This window comes from Nicotiana sylvestris, chromosome 3 (genome assembly GCF_000393655.2).
Source record: "Nicotiana sylvestris chromosome 3, ASM39365v2, whole genome shotgun sequence".
Taxonomy (NCBI): domain Eukaryota; kingdom Viridiplantae; phylum Streptophyta; class Magnoliopsida; order Solanales; family Solanaceae; genus Nicotiana; species Nicotiana sylvestris.
The window spans coordinates 94645610-94662382 of record NC_091059.1 but is presented as its reverse complement, the minus strand read 5'-3'; the positions used below and the strand labels follow the sequence as shown (position 1 = coordinate 94662382).

General features: G+C 39.0%; 1 long non-coding RNA gene across 1 annotated transcript; it reads left to right on the top strand.

Moving 5' to 3' along the window:
• Positions 1-5670: 5670 nt before the first annotated feature.
• On the top strand, positions 5671-7567 carry LOC104219072 (uncharacterized). The gene is made up of 3 exons (XR_709150.2): positions 5671-5990; positions 6106-6222; positions 7320-7567. It is a non-coding gene; the product is annotated as an uncharacterized lncRNA (long non-coding RNA).
• Positions 7568-16773: the final 9206 nt, after the last annotated feature.

The following is a 16773-nucleotide window of genomic DNA, read 5'->3' as shown; positions in this document are numbered from 1 at the left end:
GTTCTGGGATGAGTAACGGGGTGTTGTTTGAGGTATGGCAGGTGTTGCAGTGATGGTGAGGAGCGGGATGGTTCTATTGCTTTTGGATATTCTGTGGAGGTATAGGGTTCTGAGCATTTGGGAAATTAATATTTGGAGTGATGAGGGAAAATGACAGACTTGCCAGATTCTGAACCTAATCAAGTTCTTCTTGGAATTTCAACAGTTTTTGTTCAAGTTGGGATGCATTTTTCTTAGGAACCTGAGTACCATGACCATGAGTGACCTCTACCCGTTCAGTTGAATTCTCCTTTCTGACGTTGTTCAAATCTTCCATCTTCCCTTTGTTCTTGTTTTTGACAGGACTAAGAGGAGGAGTGGGTGAAGGGCCCTTGGATCTCGTGGAATAGGATGATGTTGCCAGAGTGCACGAACTAATCTTTGGGGAGGGGAATAACAAAAAAAAAAGTAAAAACAAAAAGGTAACCAAGTTAGTAAGGATTATAATAAGCGTTGTAATATTTAAACACATATTGCAAGAATATAAATCGTGTCCTAATTTAGGAACCTCTTTGTGCCCGAGGTAGGCCTAGCGATAGATTGATTTGGAGAACTTAGGATGCTAAATGCCACATTTCATTGATAAAAAGTAGACAAATCCCAAATTGACAGGAAATGAGAATCACTAATGGTCATTGGCCTTATTACATTTGATAAAGTGAAAAGAAAAGCTCCTATCTACTTGGTCCTAGAAGGACCTTCCTAGATTCGGCATCCTTGGCTCTGTCAAACAGCTTTCCCAACTCGCGAAGTCCCAGTAATAGGTAGGCCCTGGCTAGATGTCCACCTTCGATTCCTTCAGCATTTTGACAGTCTTCAACCCTCTTGAGAAACTTTCTTTCCAATTCCACTATGCCTCACTCCAAGTATCCTAGTCGCTTGTTGGCACTGACAGCCATGTCCTTCCATTACTCAATTAGTTTCTGGTTAGACTCTTGTATTTCGCGGTGTTCTCTCTCGCACTCCTGAATTCTTTTCCGCAGTTGGTTGTATTTGACCTGTGCCTCGGCCCTTTCATCTATGATCCTGTGACCTCGAGCAAACCCTGGCTAGCCCAGACCATCATGATTGTCTTCTAACCAACCTGAGTAGAAAGGAGCGCAACCAGCATGATACCTGTCTGAATCGATGGTATCCCTCCCCATTATGATCTTGCAGTGCCACATATGCTGAGCTTGGAACTTGTAAGGACTATCATCATTCTGGAAATCAGCCCGGAAATGACTCATTTTGTCGACCCTGGGTATAACCTGCTTCCTACCAGCTTGTCTCTTAACTCGGAGAGGGACGTAAGGGTATGTTCCTCTCAACCCAATCAATATCAGGAAAGGTGCGTCTCGGGATCGGGCGATGAACTCTTCGGTCGGAAAGCATTCGAACATCCATTGTACCTGGTCTTCAGTTAGATTATCAAATATCTCTACCCATCCTTTGGTATCTTCTGGCTGAGCGAACATATTGGGCATGCAATTCATTCGCCTCGGATGATGGAAAGCGATATGATCATCCCAGTCCCTTCGCTGAATCTCTTGTCGGTATTCACCCCTTTGGAGATGTTCCACGAGCTAGAGTTGAAGTAATAAATTGCAGCCTTCGAAGTGTTTTGCTCCTCGTTAACACTTCTCCAAGGCCCGATATATGTCGGCAACGATCATGGGCACAATGCTGAATGGCTGCCCACCAATCTCTTCCATTAAAGTCTTAGTTACCATAGTCAGCCTGGTGTGGATTCTTGCTTTCTTCATCGGAAACACGATCAGCCCCAGGAACAAAACATGAATACAAAGACCCTTCGATGAATGTGCCCTAATGATGTGATGGCAAACTCGTTAGGATAGGTACGGTAGGATTTGTTGTGACCGTACCTCTCATACAAATAGTCAAAGGGCAATGTATGATTCTTTCAAACATATCAGCTCTGGATTCTTCTTCAAACCCATAATTTTGAGGAAGCTCCTACCCTTGCGGTTCTCAGGCATTAACAAAGCCGAAGTTTCCCATGCTATACCAGCTAATCCTCCTATCTCTTCTAGCAAGGGTGTCATTTCAATGTCCCCGAAGCGGAATACGGCCCTCTCACAATCCCAGAACAAAGTAGCAGCTTCTATAATCTTGTTGTTGGGTTGGATCTCCAGGAGAGAAGGTAGATTACCCAAATATTTTCGGACAAGAGTTTGATCACTAGAGTGAAGATCCTCCCACCAGCTTAGGAGTCTTGGGTGGATGTTGGTGACCATACCGAATCTAAGGATTTCGTGCCTCATTTCTGCAAGACAAATAAGGTTAAGCCCTTACCCCCACCAGACTCGACCATTTAATACCAACAATTAGCATGAAGCGTTTAGTTCTCCAAATAAATGCACAGAACGTGGTGGCATCCGTTTGGGTTCAGGGAAACCCAGTGGACTTTGGTCAAGGCTATCTTAAAGGGTCATTATGTGAACAACATAACTGACCTGGCTAGGTTTGACCATGATACATGCACAGTTTAACAGAGTAAAGTTTCTATGTAATTTTAGATCGGTACCCTTAAGCGGACAACTCAAGGGGGAAAGGCACGGAACCGTCGACTACATCGCTGATCGACTGGTTTTACCGCAAATATGTCTTTTCCGAATTTAGGGGGTAATAATATAGGAAGAGCGCAACCACTTATTATAAGCGTTGCTATGGTATTTTGTTTGACACGAGTGGAGTATGATGTTGAGCATGGTTATACAATAATTAAAATCATGTTGACATGTATTTGCACATTAAGAAAGTAGTAAATACAGCAGTTTCATAATTTAAAGCAATGGTAAAGGAAAGAAACAAAGAAGACAAGTTAGTTTTGCAGTTGAAAAGGAAATTGAATGCTTAAAGGAATTAAACAAGTAATTGCACAAAAGAGGTATAAATTCACAATAACAGTCTGAAATGGTAAAAGCCTAAATATCCCTAGCAGAGTCGCCATGTTGTCACGCCCCCTTTTTCCCTCTTATGCAATCGGGAGATCGGGTTTGTGACATTTGGTATGGGACAACTCATTCCTTTTGGGAACTGGGTTTTGCATTTTTGAAGAGTCGTCACCTAATGATTTAAGGTGTATTAGGACACCTATAAGATCTACTCTTAAGCTTATTTGATAACCAGAGATCGGGTAAGAGCTTGAAATTATCCTAAGGGGAAGGTGTTAGGCACCCATCAGGATCCACTAGTGTAGTTTTCGGCCAAATAGTTTATTGTGAATTTGTACAATTTAGCAAATAGACAAATATAGGCTCAAATAGTAGGGGATTTAAGTTTAAACACATAAGAGTTTGAAAATAATTAAAGGCGAATTTTGAGAAGAAATGGTTATAATTTCTACAAATACTTGAAAATATAAAAGAGAAAAAGAGGGGGGTCCTAGGTTTATTTATAATATGGATCACATCAATGCGATACTCGATATGACACTTCTTAGAAGAGGGGATACACGTGGCATTAGAGCACCGGTCATCATATCCATATCTACCCTTCCCACCCCGTTAAGGTATTAAAGCGCGGATTGGTCTCGATGTCTATTGCATGCTACTACCCGTTCCTTCCTATCAGTCCCGGAGGATTTTTAGGACTACTATTCCTAAAGGGGAGGGATATTAGGCTGATTTTAGGTTTTAAAAGTGAAAAAACTAAGGCGACATACAAAACATATAGGGGCTGCACATTAGGGGAAACATATAACAAATAAGAGGCTCATATATACCTCCTCAAACAAAGCACATAAATAGCATGACTTAAACATACATCTAAGGTTTGACTTTAATATACTAAGGTAAGGGAAATTTCAATTGTTGAGGCAGACTAGTTTATTACATAACTCAGATAAGAAGTCCGAATCAGGCCTGCCTGCTGGTTGTAGCAATTAACAAAGGCGGATTCAATTCTTTGGTTGTTATCACCTAAGGCTTGCCTAAGCGTTTAGGAGAGATCCTATAGACATGGTATCTATTCAGAGCGAAGCGAAACAGTAACAATTGAAGACGAACGATTTGGATCTTATAGGCATGCTTTCTAAATCGCGTTAAAGTAAAGAGTAAGGTTGTTTAAAACTGATTCAGAGTCAAACTGATTTTAAATTGGTTTCAGATCCTATAGGCAGCATATCTAGTGTTGCTCATTTTAATTTCTATAGACATGATATCTAGTCGAGCGTGAATTGAAGCATGCAGTATCTATATAGGCATGATTTCTACGAAAGGGGGTACTGAAAATGATATATGATTTTTAGCCCGTCAGTTCCTAAGCATGGTGTTTAACCGTGATAATGCAGAAATTAAGACAAGTCCTATAGATAGGTTCTCTAAATGCGGAATTCAATATGCAGAATTTAGGTCCTATAGGCATATTCTCTAAATGTAGAACATTTAGGAATTTAATGAATTGGATCTTATAGATGGTATCTAGATGCAGAATTAAACATGCAGAACAACAGATGATATCTAAATTGTAGAATTGAACATGCGTAATTTTAGATCCTATAGACGTGATATCTATCCTTGAGCATGCATAATTACCCAGCCCCTTTCACTAGCCAAGCCCCCAAATGTTTATTACAAAATTATTACAGACTAGATAATGAATTACATCAAGGAAGCACAAAAGAAAAGTTACAATCAGAGGAACCCTGATTCTTGACTTTCTCACTGAGTTATGGAATAAACCACCCCAAGTGCCATTGTTTCAAAGCCTTTCTCAGACTTGAGTGTGTCAAAGTTCCCTAAGGGTCTCAAGGGGACCCCGGGCAGTGCTCACACCCAAGTTGCATAACCAAATAGAGATGTGTGCAGTGTGGAAGGGCCAGTGTTGACAACCAATTTTGGCCCTCCTTTTCCTAATCTATTTCTCTATGCTTCCTAATTCTTAATAATTTACTAAATATATTTATCCAAAATATTTGTTATATATTTTTTTTTCTAGCCTCAAGATGTTTAAATAAAGTACAATTATTAGCCTTAATATAATTTAGCATATTAATTTATTGTTACTATATCGTTGTTATTTTAGTTACTTAATCAACATCATATTATGCTAATGCATTGTGGTAATTAATACAAGTATTGTTTGCCAATTATAATTTAGCTCTCTATTTTCTATTCTATATAAATGCATACGTACTAAATATTATTTTTATAACAATGTAATATAATATATTTTATTATAAATTATTAGAATTACGGAAGCATAGTAAAATTTAAAGTGAAAAAGGACTTTTAAATCTAAATTGGATCATCTTGGTAAAGTCCAATATTATTTAAAATGGGGCCAATTCTTATAATACATATTCTAGATTTTCTGACCCAAAAGAGGAAAAAATCATACCCAAATAGCCCAAATCGGAGGCCCATATCTACCAGCCCATCTAATCTATTCTACCTCCATGTAGGCGCCATATAAGATCCATGTCAGCAACACCTAGGCTCCCAAAGACCAAAAACACACGCCTAACACACTCTCTCCTCATCCTTTCACACTTTGACCCCACATCTTGCCATATGAATTCATCAGATCAAGTCATTTTTAAATTAATGGTCAAGATCAAACTTCTCCTATCTTCAAAAGAATTCCAAAATAATTGTTAGCACTTATTTATTTTATTGTTTATTTTTTTTAATTAAGTTCCATCCCTTTTCCTCTCCCATGTCACTTTCAATCTCTGCCATCTTCACTTTTCCTCCATTTTTTGGCCAATTCTTGACTTTCAAATCCCTGCGTGCTGGAGCATATCCCACCATTTTCGGGTGTAACCTGAAGCATATCACTAAAGAATCCCGAAGATCGAATCCATCAAAACAAAAAATTTCAACGTTAAAATTCAAACGATCCATTTGATTTCTTTTGAAATTTGAACTTTCAAGTTCCCGCTCAAAGGAACCAGGAACCTTAATTTTACACCTATAAATACCAGAATTTATGGCTATTTTCAGCAGGTTGGACGCCCTCTCCTAAACCGTTCGGTTGACTTCTCATAGTTTATCTTCGTCTTTACTCTATAAAAGATTTAGCTTTAATCCTCTCTACCTCTTGGTCTCTGTTGTCCTACAGCCATAACAGGGCCTTTATTTTGTTTGTGTCGGAGTTCGATGATTATCTGAAGTAGCCAAATCCGAGGTCGAAAATAGTAGATTTAGTTGACACGCCCCAGTTCCTGCGCCACAAAAGGTCAGTGACTGAAATTTTTCTTCTCGCTTTGTCTTCGAAGTTTTAAAATGGTTGTATGTTCTTTTGAATGAGTTTTAGTTGGCGCTTGTTAAAATCATGAATTTGAGCCAACTCGTTTAGAAGCCATGGAGTTAAAGATATCTAGTTAAATCAAAATAAAAGTCCAATAAAGCATGAATAGGCTTATGGTAGTTAATACATTAGTAGTTGATGAAATTGCCTTTTATTTTAAGTATGTTATAATTTTCTCTTGTCAAAATTACGTTGTTGCATTTTGTCTAGCATGTACCAAATTTCGCTCTTCACTCTACGCATTAAAGTTACGACATCTACTCTCTCTTTTCATGTCTCAAAATATATCCCAAGTTTTATTATTTTTTTTAGCGTAAATGCAACAGAAAATATATTATTAGAAATTAACTATTTGGATGCTTAGTTTAAATGTTTTCGTGTTTAGCAATAAGTTTTAAAAGTGGTTTGCTTCATAGAGCTTGTGTCTAAAAAAAATAATAAGATTTAAGACCTTTTATATAGATACTACAAGTATAGAAGTCACTGCCTTAAGATAACCTTTCAAATTATTTTTCTTTCCTTGTTGTTACTATCGAGTGTGCCATTAGCAGAGCATGTGCTAAGAAAGCATGTACTAACAAAGGGTATTATTTATCTTAGAAAATTCTGCTCTGCTTTGTCATTCCTTTTTTTTTTTAAAAGCATACTACTAGGACTTTAATATCCAATTTTTAAGACTTAAGATGGAAGTAGGACCATGTTGTTCTAAGTTTTAATAATCATGTTAGCTATATTAATCTGTTTCATCTTTAGATTTCAAATGAAAAAGGAAAGTTTTTTTTCTGTTAACTCAATATTTAGATTAAGAAGATATGCCTAAACTTAAGAGATTAAAGAAGTTGCTGGTAACTCAATTTTTTTTAAAAAAAAAAGAAATATTTGTTTTATATGAGCTAATAATCCTGTTGTACGTTTAGAATTTGATTCAAAGTTTACTGTTCTTTTATATATCTCAGTTTATTGCCAATATCTTTATTTCTAATTCTTATCTTTTCTTTTTTGTTTGACATATGCACTTGGAGCAGTATGAGTCTTATTGCATGACTCAACCCATACCTGCACGGAGTCATTACTATTGAGCCTTAGACTATGATGGATATCTATAAGAAGAACAAGCAAAGCTTGGGTCGCTTATGGTGGCCTTTGTGATTTACATTTTACTCTATTTCGAATTTTCAATTAATTTGATTATATTCTTTTGATTAGTTTAGTTCTATACTTAACTTGGGATTGTTGATTTACTTTGACCTCTTCACTTAGTATTCTCACTTAGTTATTGGCAGATATTATCTATTTTATTTAATAGTGCTCTTAAATTATTTTTTTTGAAGAACCCTTTAAGCTTCAGGTTTCTATTATATAAGTTCGGAATTGAATCAGTTTTCTTAAAACAAAAGGCGCACTTCAATTGAAATTGACAAATTGTTTCCTATAACATCATAAAAAATATGAATATTTTTTAAAAAAAATACAAAAAAATAAACGTGATTGTTTTGTTGGTAAACGTCTTTTTTTAAAGGTTATGATGATTTTTCACCTTGATTCTTTTTGAAGATAAGCAAAGGGAAAAGGCATCTTTTTTTTAATATTTTAATCATCAGCCAATGTCTTTCCTAAATGACTATACCCTTTCAAATTTATATATGATATTAACTAGTTAAAAGCTTTGTTTACGTAATAATATTCTTCAAAAGTTTATTAAGGTCTTTCAAATTTAAACTACTATATTGTAAGCTATATTTTGTTAAAATACCTCAAATAATTTGTTTTCATATTTTTATACAACTTATTAACCTGAGCTTTGTCGGTTAACCGTTATTAACGGATTTTAAAGTTGCTTTAAAAAACCTTCCTTTGGAATATTTAAAACCTTTGCTTAGAATCTTTAGGTTAAGACCATAAGACAGAGTTTGACTTAATCTTTAAAAATAGGTGTCTTAATTCACCTTAGAATAATTAGGTGGCGACTCTCTTTGATTAATTAAACCCTCAGAATTACCAATATGTTATACTCTAGTCTGACCCGTGTTACAATGAGGTATAACAGCCAGCCCTTATGTGTCCAAGTTCAGAGGGAGCTCATGGGTCCCAAGGCAAGGCTCACACAAGAGGGGCAGAACTTAAGTCTAAGAATATGATGGAAGTGCAGGAGTAGAGATTTAGAACTGAGTGGAGAACGGAGAGGGGAGAGGGGTGAGTTGAAAACAGTAGTAGTAAAGGTAAAATCACATAATCAGCAATTGCACAAAGGGGTCAGGGGTTTGGGAAATACATTGCAAGGAGCATATATCCTTAGGCAGGGACCAAGTTTGGGCACACACAATAATAGATGGTGCTGTCATGCCTATAAACCAACTAGAACACACAACATATAGAGGGGATATGGAGGTTATGATCCTAGGGAATCAGGTTTGGGTCATGCACATCAATGTTCAATGTTGTAATGCCCCAAACCAACCAAAGATACCAAACACATAGGGGATGTGGAACATATGACCTAGGGAGGGTGAGGTTTAGGTCTTGCACAACAATGTATGATGCTGACATGCCCTCAAACCAATATACAAACATAGGGGATATGGGGTATTGGGGTTCATACATGAGAAAATATTATTTCAGAAAAAAGAAAGGCAGATCATAGCATGCTTGATAATGAAACTCGATTAAACATAAGCAGGAAACATGTAAGAGTGAAGGAATTAGTAAAGAAACATGTTAGAGTAATTAGGATATACCAGTAAAGAAAGCAAATGTAGAAAGAAAAAGTAGGCAAGTTTCCTACAGCCTAGCCTTGGCTTTCAGCCGGCTAGACAAGGTAGCAACATAAGTAGTAACAGAGAAAAGAGAGAGAGTTTGAGTGAAGTGTGTGTTTTTGAACGCAATTGGTTCGTCTTTGAAAGAAAAGGGGTGCAGGATATTTATCGTTTTTTGAAAACGAGTGAAGGAAAAGTAATAAGATACAAACATGGAAACAATCATAGGTCAGAATCAATTCCTTTTAAATAAGGAATCATAGTTTAACAAATTCAAATAAGGAAAGAGATCAGTTTAGATACAGACTGATTATTGCTATAAAAGAAGTAGTACAAGCATTCAGTAAGTAATCAAGTCTAAGTACATAATATACTTATTTTGGAAATAGATTCAGCAAGGTAAATATTGCAATAAAGGGAAAAGAATCAATTAATTTTGAACGGGCGAGTGAAATCAGGGTTCATAAAAAGGGAAACTTTAGAAATCAGTCACAAGGTGAAGATTAATCAAGGAAGAAATTTCAGCATATAAATAAAGTGAACAGGGTCAGACATGCGAGGCCAAACAAAAAAGATAATCACAAACATGCAATAGTGGCAGAAATAAGCTAGTAGTAAAGCAAACATTCAAAGTATATTAATCAAGTAGGTCAAGTCACATTGAATCAATAGTGAAGAAAAATTAAAGTATCAGAAGCATGCAAAGGTCTCATAGTAACATATGAGAAACCTTCTGAAAAGTTAGGGTTTCAAGCATAGTCAAGTTTTAAAGATAGTAGAAACCCAGAGTCAGAGGAATCACATAAAGGAAAAGGGATTCTGAAACAAGGAACTTCAAATCGAGTTAGTCATTTAAACGAACAGTTTCAGACCCACCACAGGGTTTTCAACAATAGTCGAGCCCTAAAAATAAATCAGACAAAACTTAACCAAACAAAAACTCATCTAACAAACAACTTTTAGAACTCGACTGAGACCCACAAGAATTTAGGGTTTTTAACAACAACGCGTTTGAAAGATGGTAAACAGACGAGTCAAGCAAGATTTTAAACAAACAAACGCACATCTTAAACATATTAAAAGTTAGAGAAGAGATTTTGAAATAACTTAACAGGAAAAAACCCTAATCGGAAAAAGACAAAGAGTCGTTTTTAAAAGCAAAATTGAAGAAACTTCGAGAAGATGCTTAAAAGTTTAGAGCAAGCATAGATCTAAAGTAGATCTGAAAGAAATCGAAAGACCTTGGAGATTAGGGTTTCAGAAAACCCAAAAAAGATGAGAAAGGCTTCGAAAGTTACCGATCTAACCAAGAGAGTCAAATGTCTGACTCGAATGACCATGGCCGGCCGGAGAAAGGTCAAAGATAACCGGAGAAGGGCCATGAACTAAAATCGAACGAAGATGTCACGAACCCAACCCCCGGTCGTGATGGCTCCCCACGCACTACTAGGCAAGCCTGGCCAATAAACAACCTTAACCCATTTCTCATGCAGTTTATTACTAGCCATCACAGTTAGTTTACCAAATCATCATATTAGAAGTCTGAAGTAAGAGTTAAACATACAGAATTTCAAATAATAATCCTACTACATAGCCCATATAGATCTGGTGTCACAAGTCTGAACCTCTAATATAGGTTTACCATTCTAATACATATCAGTCTAGGGAATGCATATAAAACAAAAGGATAGAAGGGAGAGATCAGGGCTGCGGACACCATGCAGCTACCTCGATGCTCCCGGATATACGCTGCTCAACTGAAGAATCCTCACTCAGCCTCAGATGCACCTAGATCTGCACGTAAGGTGCAAGGAGTAATGTGAGTACTTCGACCCAGTGAGTAATAAACATAAATAATGGCTGAGAATAAGAAATCATGGAAGAACACAGAGTAATCTATAATCCGGCAGTTTAAAACAAGTAATATGGAAGCGAAAGACCAATGTAATCGAAATATGAAAGATACTACAATAGATAAGCAGATAAGTGACAGTCAAATAAAGAAATGCAACACATAGTACTACCCTACAATACCCGCTGCGGCGTGCAGCCCGATCCATTTATTTATCATCGACGGCGCTCACTAGGGGTGTGCAGACTCCGGGAGGGGCCTCTTATGGCCCAAGCACAATATCAAGCCATCTCGTGGCATCAAATCTAGGCCCTCGGCCTCATATCAATATTAGTATAACACTGTTGCGGCACACAGCCCGATCCCATGGTATCCTCACATCTGGCCCTTGGTCGTACTCAGTCCAGAAATCATATAAGCCCCTCGGGCATTAGTAAAACAGTAGTTCTCAGCCCAAAACATCATTTAATATATCATTCAGTTTCAAAACCGAGTAAAAAGTGGCTGAGTTGTAAAATAGTGGAAAAATGATATGACTGAGTTCAAGCAGTAAGTCAAAACAGTGAGGAAATAATGATAAAACTTCCCAGAGGGTTCAAATAGTTGGCACGAAGCCCAAATACGGCAATCAGTCCAAATAATGATGATAACAAATAAGCTTCAATCAAATACGCGGTAAAAGCATCACTCGGGACGGACCAAGTCACAATTCCAAATAGTAAACGATCCCACGCTCATCATTAAGCGCGTGTCTCACCTCAATATAGCACTACGATGTGCAAATCCGGGGTTTCAAACCCTCAGGACATCATTTACATTCATTACTCATCTGAACCGGCTAAAGCTCTAGCTCACTATGCCCTTGCCTCTCAAATCGGCCTCCTCGCGCGTCGAATCTGACCAAAACCAGAACGAATACGTCACAATATGCTAAGGGAATAAAACTCAAGCGAAAACAATCGAAAAATGTCAAAAATCTCGAAATTGGCAAAATTCGAGCCTCGGGCCCACTTCTTGAAACTCAAAAATTTTCACATCATTAGATTCCTTATCATACCACGAGTTCATACATACCAAAAGTTCTCAAATCCGACCTCAAATGGTCCTTCAAATCCCAATTTAAAATCTCAAAATCCCAAGCCCTAGTTCTTCCATTTTAAACCAAATTTCCATGAATTTCTAGGTATTTCTCACAAAAAAATCACGTTTTAGGTTCATAAAACTTACCTCCAATCAATTCTCCTTGAATCCCTCTTCAATTTCCCTCAAAGAGCTCCCAAAATACTCAGCTATGGTGGGAAAATGACTCAAAATTGCGGATGAAACAACTTAAAACATTCTGCCCAGGGGTTCTTTTCGCATCTGCGGACAAAAATCCCTCTCCTGCGGGCACTCCTCCACATCTGCGGAACTTCACCTAAGGTTCGAAATCCGCATCTGCGGTCAAATGGTCGCATATGCGACTCCGCAGATGCAGTTCCTACCTTGCCCCCCCCCCCGAAACTGCATTTGCGTCTTTCCTTCCACATCTGCGACACCGCACCTGCGGTCCCAATTCCGCAGGTGCGGAAATACCAGAAGCAGCAGACATCAGCTATCTTCTAAGTTCCAAAAATTCCCGTTAGCCATCCGAAATCACCCCGAGGCCCCCGGGACCTCAACCAAAAGCACCAACACATCCTAATATCTCATTCAAACTTGTTCCAATCATCAAAACACCTCGAACAACACCAAAACCATCAATTCACATCGAATTCAAGCCTAAGTTTCTAAAAACTTCTGAAATACGCTTTTGATCAAAACCCCAACCAAACCACATCCAAATGACCTAAAATTTTCCACACACATCCCAAATCACATAACGACTGCAACTCTCGGAATTCCATTGCGACCCTCGGATCAAAATCTCACCTACTAACCGGAAATCGCCAAAATACTAACTTCGTCAATTCAAGCCTAATTCTACACCGGGCCTCCAAAACCAATTCCGATCACACTCTTAAGTCCTAAATAACCTCCCGAAGCTAACCGAACTATCGAAACTCACATCTGAGCCCTCTAACTCATAAATCAACATCTGATTGACTTTTTCACTTAAGCCTTCTTAAAAGAGACTAAATGTCTCATTTCTTACCAAAATCACACCAAACGCAAACCAATCAACTCGACCACATAAAACACGGATAACAAGGCGTAAAGAAGCAGAAATGGGAAAAATAGAGCGGTAACTCATGAGACGACTGGCCGGGCCATCACAGAAGACTAGACCAGAGCTCTTCATAGTCTGGCCTTGAAACCATAAGGACAAACACATAGGAGCCAGGAAAGGCTGGTACAGGTCTCCGATGACCTCGGAAGGCCATGGATTAAGGCGGATTAGGGTGGCGGCGGCTAGGGTTTGAGTGGTGTTGCAGAGAGTGTTTGAGAGGAAGGTGATTCTAAAGTGGCGGTAAGTGAGAAATGATAGGGTTTTGGGGTCGTTTGGAATTAATTAAGGCAAGGGCGACTATTGGCCGTTGATCTGAGTGATCGATGGCCAAGATTAAAACGAGTAAGTGGGGCGGTTTATGAAACTGGGTTTGGGCCTGGTCCGATGAGTTCAATTGGGTCGAGAATTGGGTTAAAATTGGGTTAGATTAGGGTAGGATTTAGGCTATGATTGAAATGAATTTGGGATATTATTTAAATAGCCAATTTTCCTTTTTAAAATTATAAAAAATAGCAAATTGATTTCGAGAAATAAATTAAAGGTACTAAAATGATTTATAACACATAATTATCAATTTAGAAATACTGGACTTAATTTTTTTATAAATGTAAACGCAATTAAATCTTAAAAGGGGCTAATATTGCAATTATATGCAATTTAGCTTTAAAAATGCTAAATAAATTTGTAAAAATATGCAAAAATATCTTAGCTATATTTTAGTACAAATATGAGAATCCAATAAATGAATCACCAAAAATGATAATTTTGAGAATTATTATTGGTTTTTTATGAATAAAAATAGGGGAATAAATTGGTTAAAAAACCTTTAAAAAAATAAGAAAAAATAACAAAATATTTGGACACACTTATACATGTATACACATGTTGTTTTGAAAGTATCTTGCATATTAAAAATATATATGGAAAAATTGGGTATCAACATCGAGTGAGGGTATTCAGGTGGATCCGAAGAAAGTGGAGGCCGTGCAGAGTTGGCCCAGACCATCCTCAGCTACAGAGATCGTAGTTTCCTTGTCTTGGCAGGTTATTACCGTCATTTTGTTGAGGGGTTTTCATTGATTTCAGCCCCTATGACCAGACTAACCCAGAAGGGTGCTCCGTTCCTGTGGACGGAAGAGTGTGAGGCGAGCTTTCAGAAGCTCAAGACAACTTTGACTATAACCCCAATTTTGATATTGCCTACAGGTTCGGGGTCTTACACTGTCTATTGTGATGCCTCGAGGATTGGCCTTGGAGCAGTTTTGATACAGGATGGTAGGGTGATTGCCTACGCGTCCAGACAGTTGAAGGTTCATGAGAAGAATTATCCGGTCCACGACCTTGAGTTAGCTGCCATTGTTCACGCCCTAAAGATCTGGCATCATTATTTGTACGGGGTTCCTTATGAGATTTATACTGATCATCGGAGCTTGCAGCACCTGTTCAAGCAAAAGGATCTAAATTTGCGGCTTAGGAGATGGTTAGAGTTGCTGAAGGACTATGATATCACTATTTTGTACCACCCAGGCAAGGCCAATGTGGTGGTCGATGCCTTGAGTCGCCGAGCAGAGAGTTTGGAGAGTTTGGCTTATTTACCAGCATCGGAGAGACCTATGGCGATGGATGTTTAGGCCTTCGCCATCCAGTTTGTGAGATTGGATCTTTCGGAGCCTAGTCAGGTTCTAGCTTGCGTGGTTTCCTGATCTTCCTTATTTGATCGTATCAGGGAGCGTCAGTATGATGACCCTCATTTGCTTGTCCTCAAGGACAAGGTTTAGCATGGTGATGCCAGAGATGTGACCATTGGTGATGACGGGGTATTGAGGATGCAAGGTCGGATTTGTGTACCCAATGTTGATGGGCTTCGGGAGTTGATTTTGAAGGAGGCCCATAGTTTACGATATTCCATTCATCCGGGTGCTGCGAAAATGTATCAGGATTTGAGACAGCACTACTAGTGGAGGCGGATGAAGAAAGATATAGTTGGATTTGTAGCTCGGTGCCTCAACTGCCAGTAGGTAAAGTATGAGCACCAAAGACCGGGTGGGTTGCTTCAGCAGATAGAGATCCCGGAGTGGAAGTGGGAGCACATCACCATGGACTTTGTAGTTGGGCTCCCATAGACTTTGAGAAAGTTTGATGCTATTTGGGTGATTGTGGATTGGTTGACCAAGTTCGTTCACTTCATTCCCGTGTGTACTACCTATTCTTCGGAGCGGTTGGTGGAGATTTATATCCGGGAGATTGTTCGTCTGCATGGTATTCCAGTTTCCAGCATTTCTGATAGAGGTACTCAGTTCACATCACGGTTCTGGAGGGCCGTTCAGCATGAGTTGGGTACTCGAGTAGAGTTGAGTACAACATTTCACCCTCAGACGGACGGACAGTCTGAGCGCACTATTCAGATTCTTGAGGATATGATCCGTGCGTGTGTGATTGAGTTTGGAGGGTCTTGGGATCAGTTCTTGCCATTGGCGGAGTTTGCCTACAATAACAGCTATCAGTCCAGCATTCTGATGGCACCATATGAGGCTTTATATGGTAGGCAATGTAGATCCCGATGGGTTGGTTTGAGCCGGGTGAGGCTAGATTATTGGGCACAAACTTGGTTTAGCATGCTTTGGAGAAGGTTAAGGTGATTCAGGATAGACTCCGTACAACCCAGTCCAGACAGAAGAGTTATATGGACCGGAAGCTTCGTGATGTTTCCTATATGGTTGGAGAGTGGGTTCTGCTTCGGGGTTCGCCTATAAAGGGCGTTATGAGATTTGGGAAGAAGGAGAAGTTGAGTCCGAGGTTTATTGGCCCTTTTGAGATATTAAGGCGTGTTGGGGAGGTTGCTTATGAGCTTGCTTTACCTCCCAGCTTGGCAGGAGTTCATCCGATATTTCATGTTTTGATGCTCCATAGGTATCACGGTGATCCGTCGCACGTGTTGGATTTCAGTCCAGTTGGACAAGGATCTATCTTATGTTGAGGAGCCAGTGACAATATTGGACAGGAAGGTTATAAAGTTGAGGTCAAAGAACATTGCATCAGTGAAGGTTCAATGGCGAGGTCAGCCAGTCAAGGAGGTGACCTGGGAGACCGAGCAGGATATGCGCAGCCGTTACCCTCATCTTTTCACTACTTCAGGTATGTCTCTATGCTCGTTCGAGGACGAACGAATATTTAAGTGTAGGAGGATGTGACGACCCGGCCGGTTGTCTTAAGAATTAATGCCCTGATCCCCCTATTAATTGCTTCCCCGTATTTATTTCTGCTATTTTGATTTGCCGGGATGTTCGACTTTGAGTTTCGGAGCGTTTTGGGACACTCAGTCCCTAAATGAGAGCTTAAGTTTTGAAAAATTTGATAGTAGTCGGAACAATGTAAAGACGGCCTTGGAATGGAATTCCTATGGTTCCGTTAGCTCCATTGGGTGCTTTCGGGTTTAGGAGCGTGATTGGATTGTGTTTTGGAGGCGTAGCTAATTTAGGCTTGAAATGCCGAAAGTCAAATTTTTGAAGTTTCCGGTTCGATAGTGAGATTTTGATCCAAGGGTCGGAATGTAATTCCGGAAGTTGGAGTAGCTCCGTAGTGTTGAATGTGACGTGTGTGCAAAATTTCAGGTCATTCGGACGAGGTTTGATAGACTTTTTGATTGAAAGCATAAATTGTGAGTT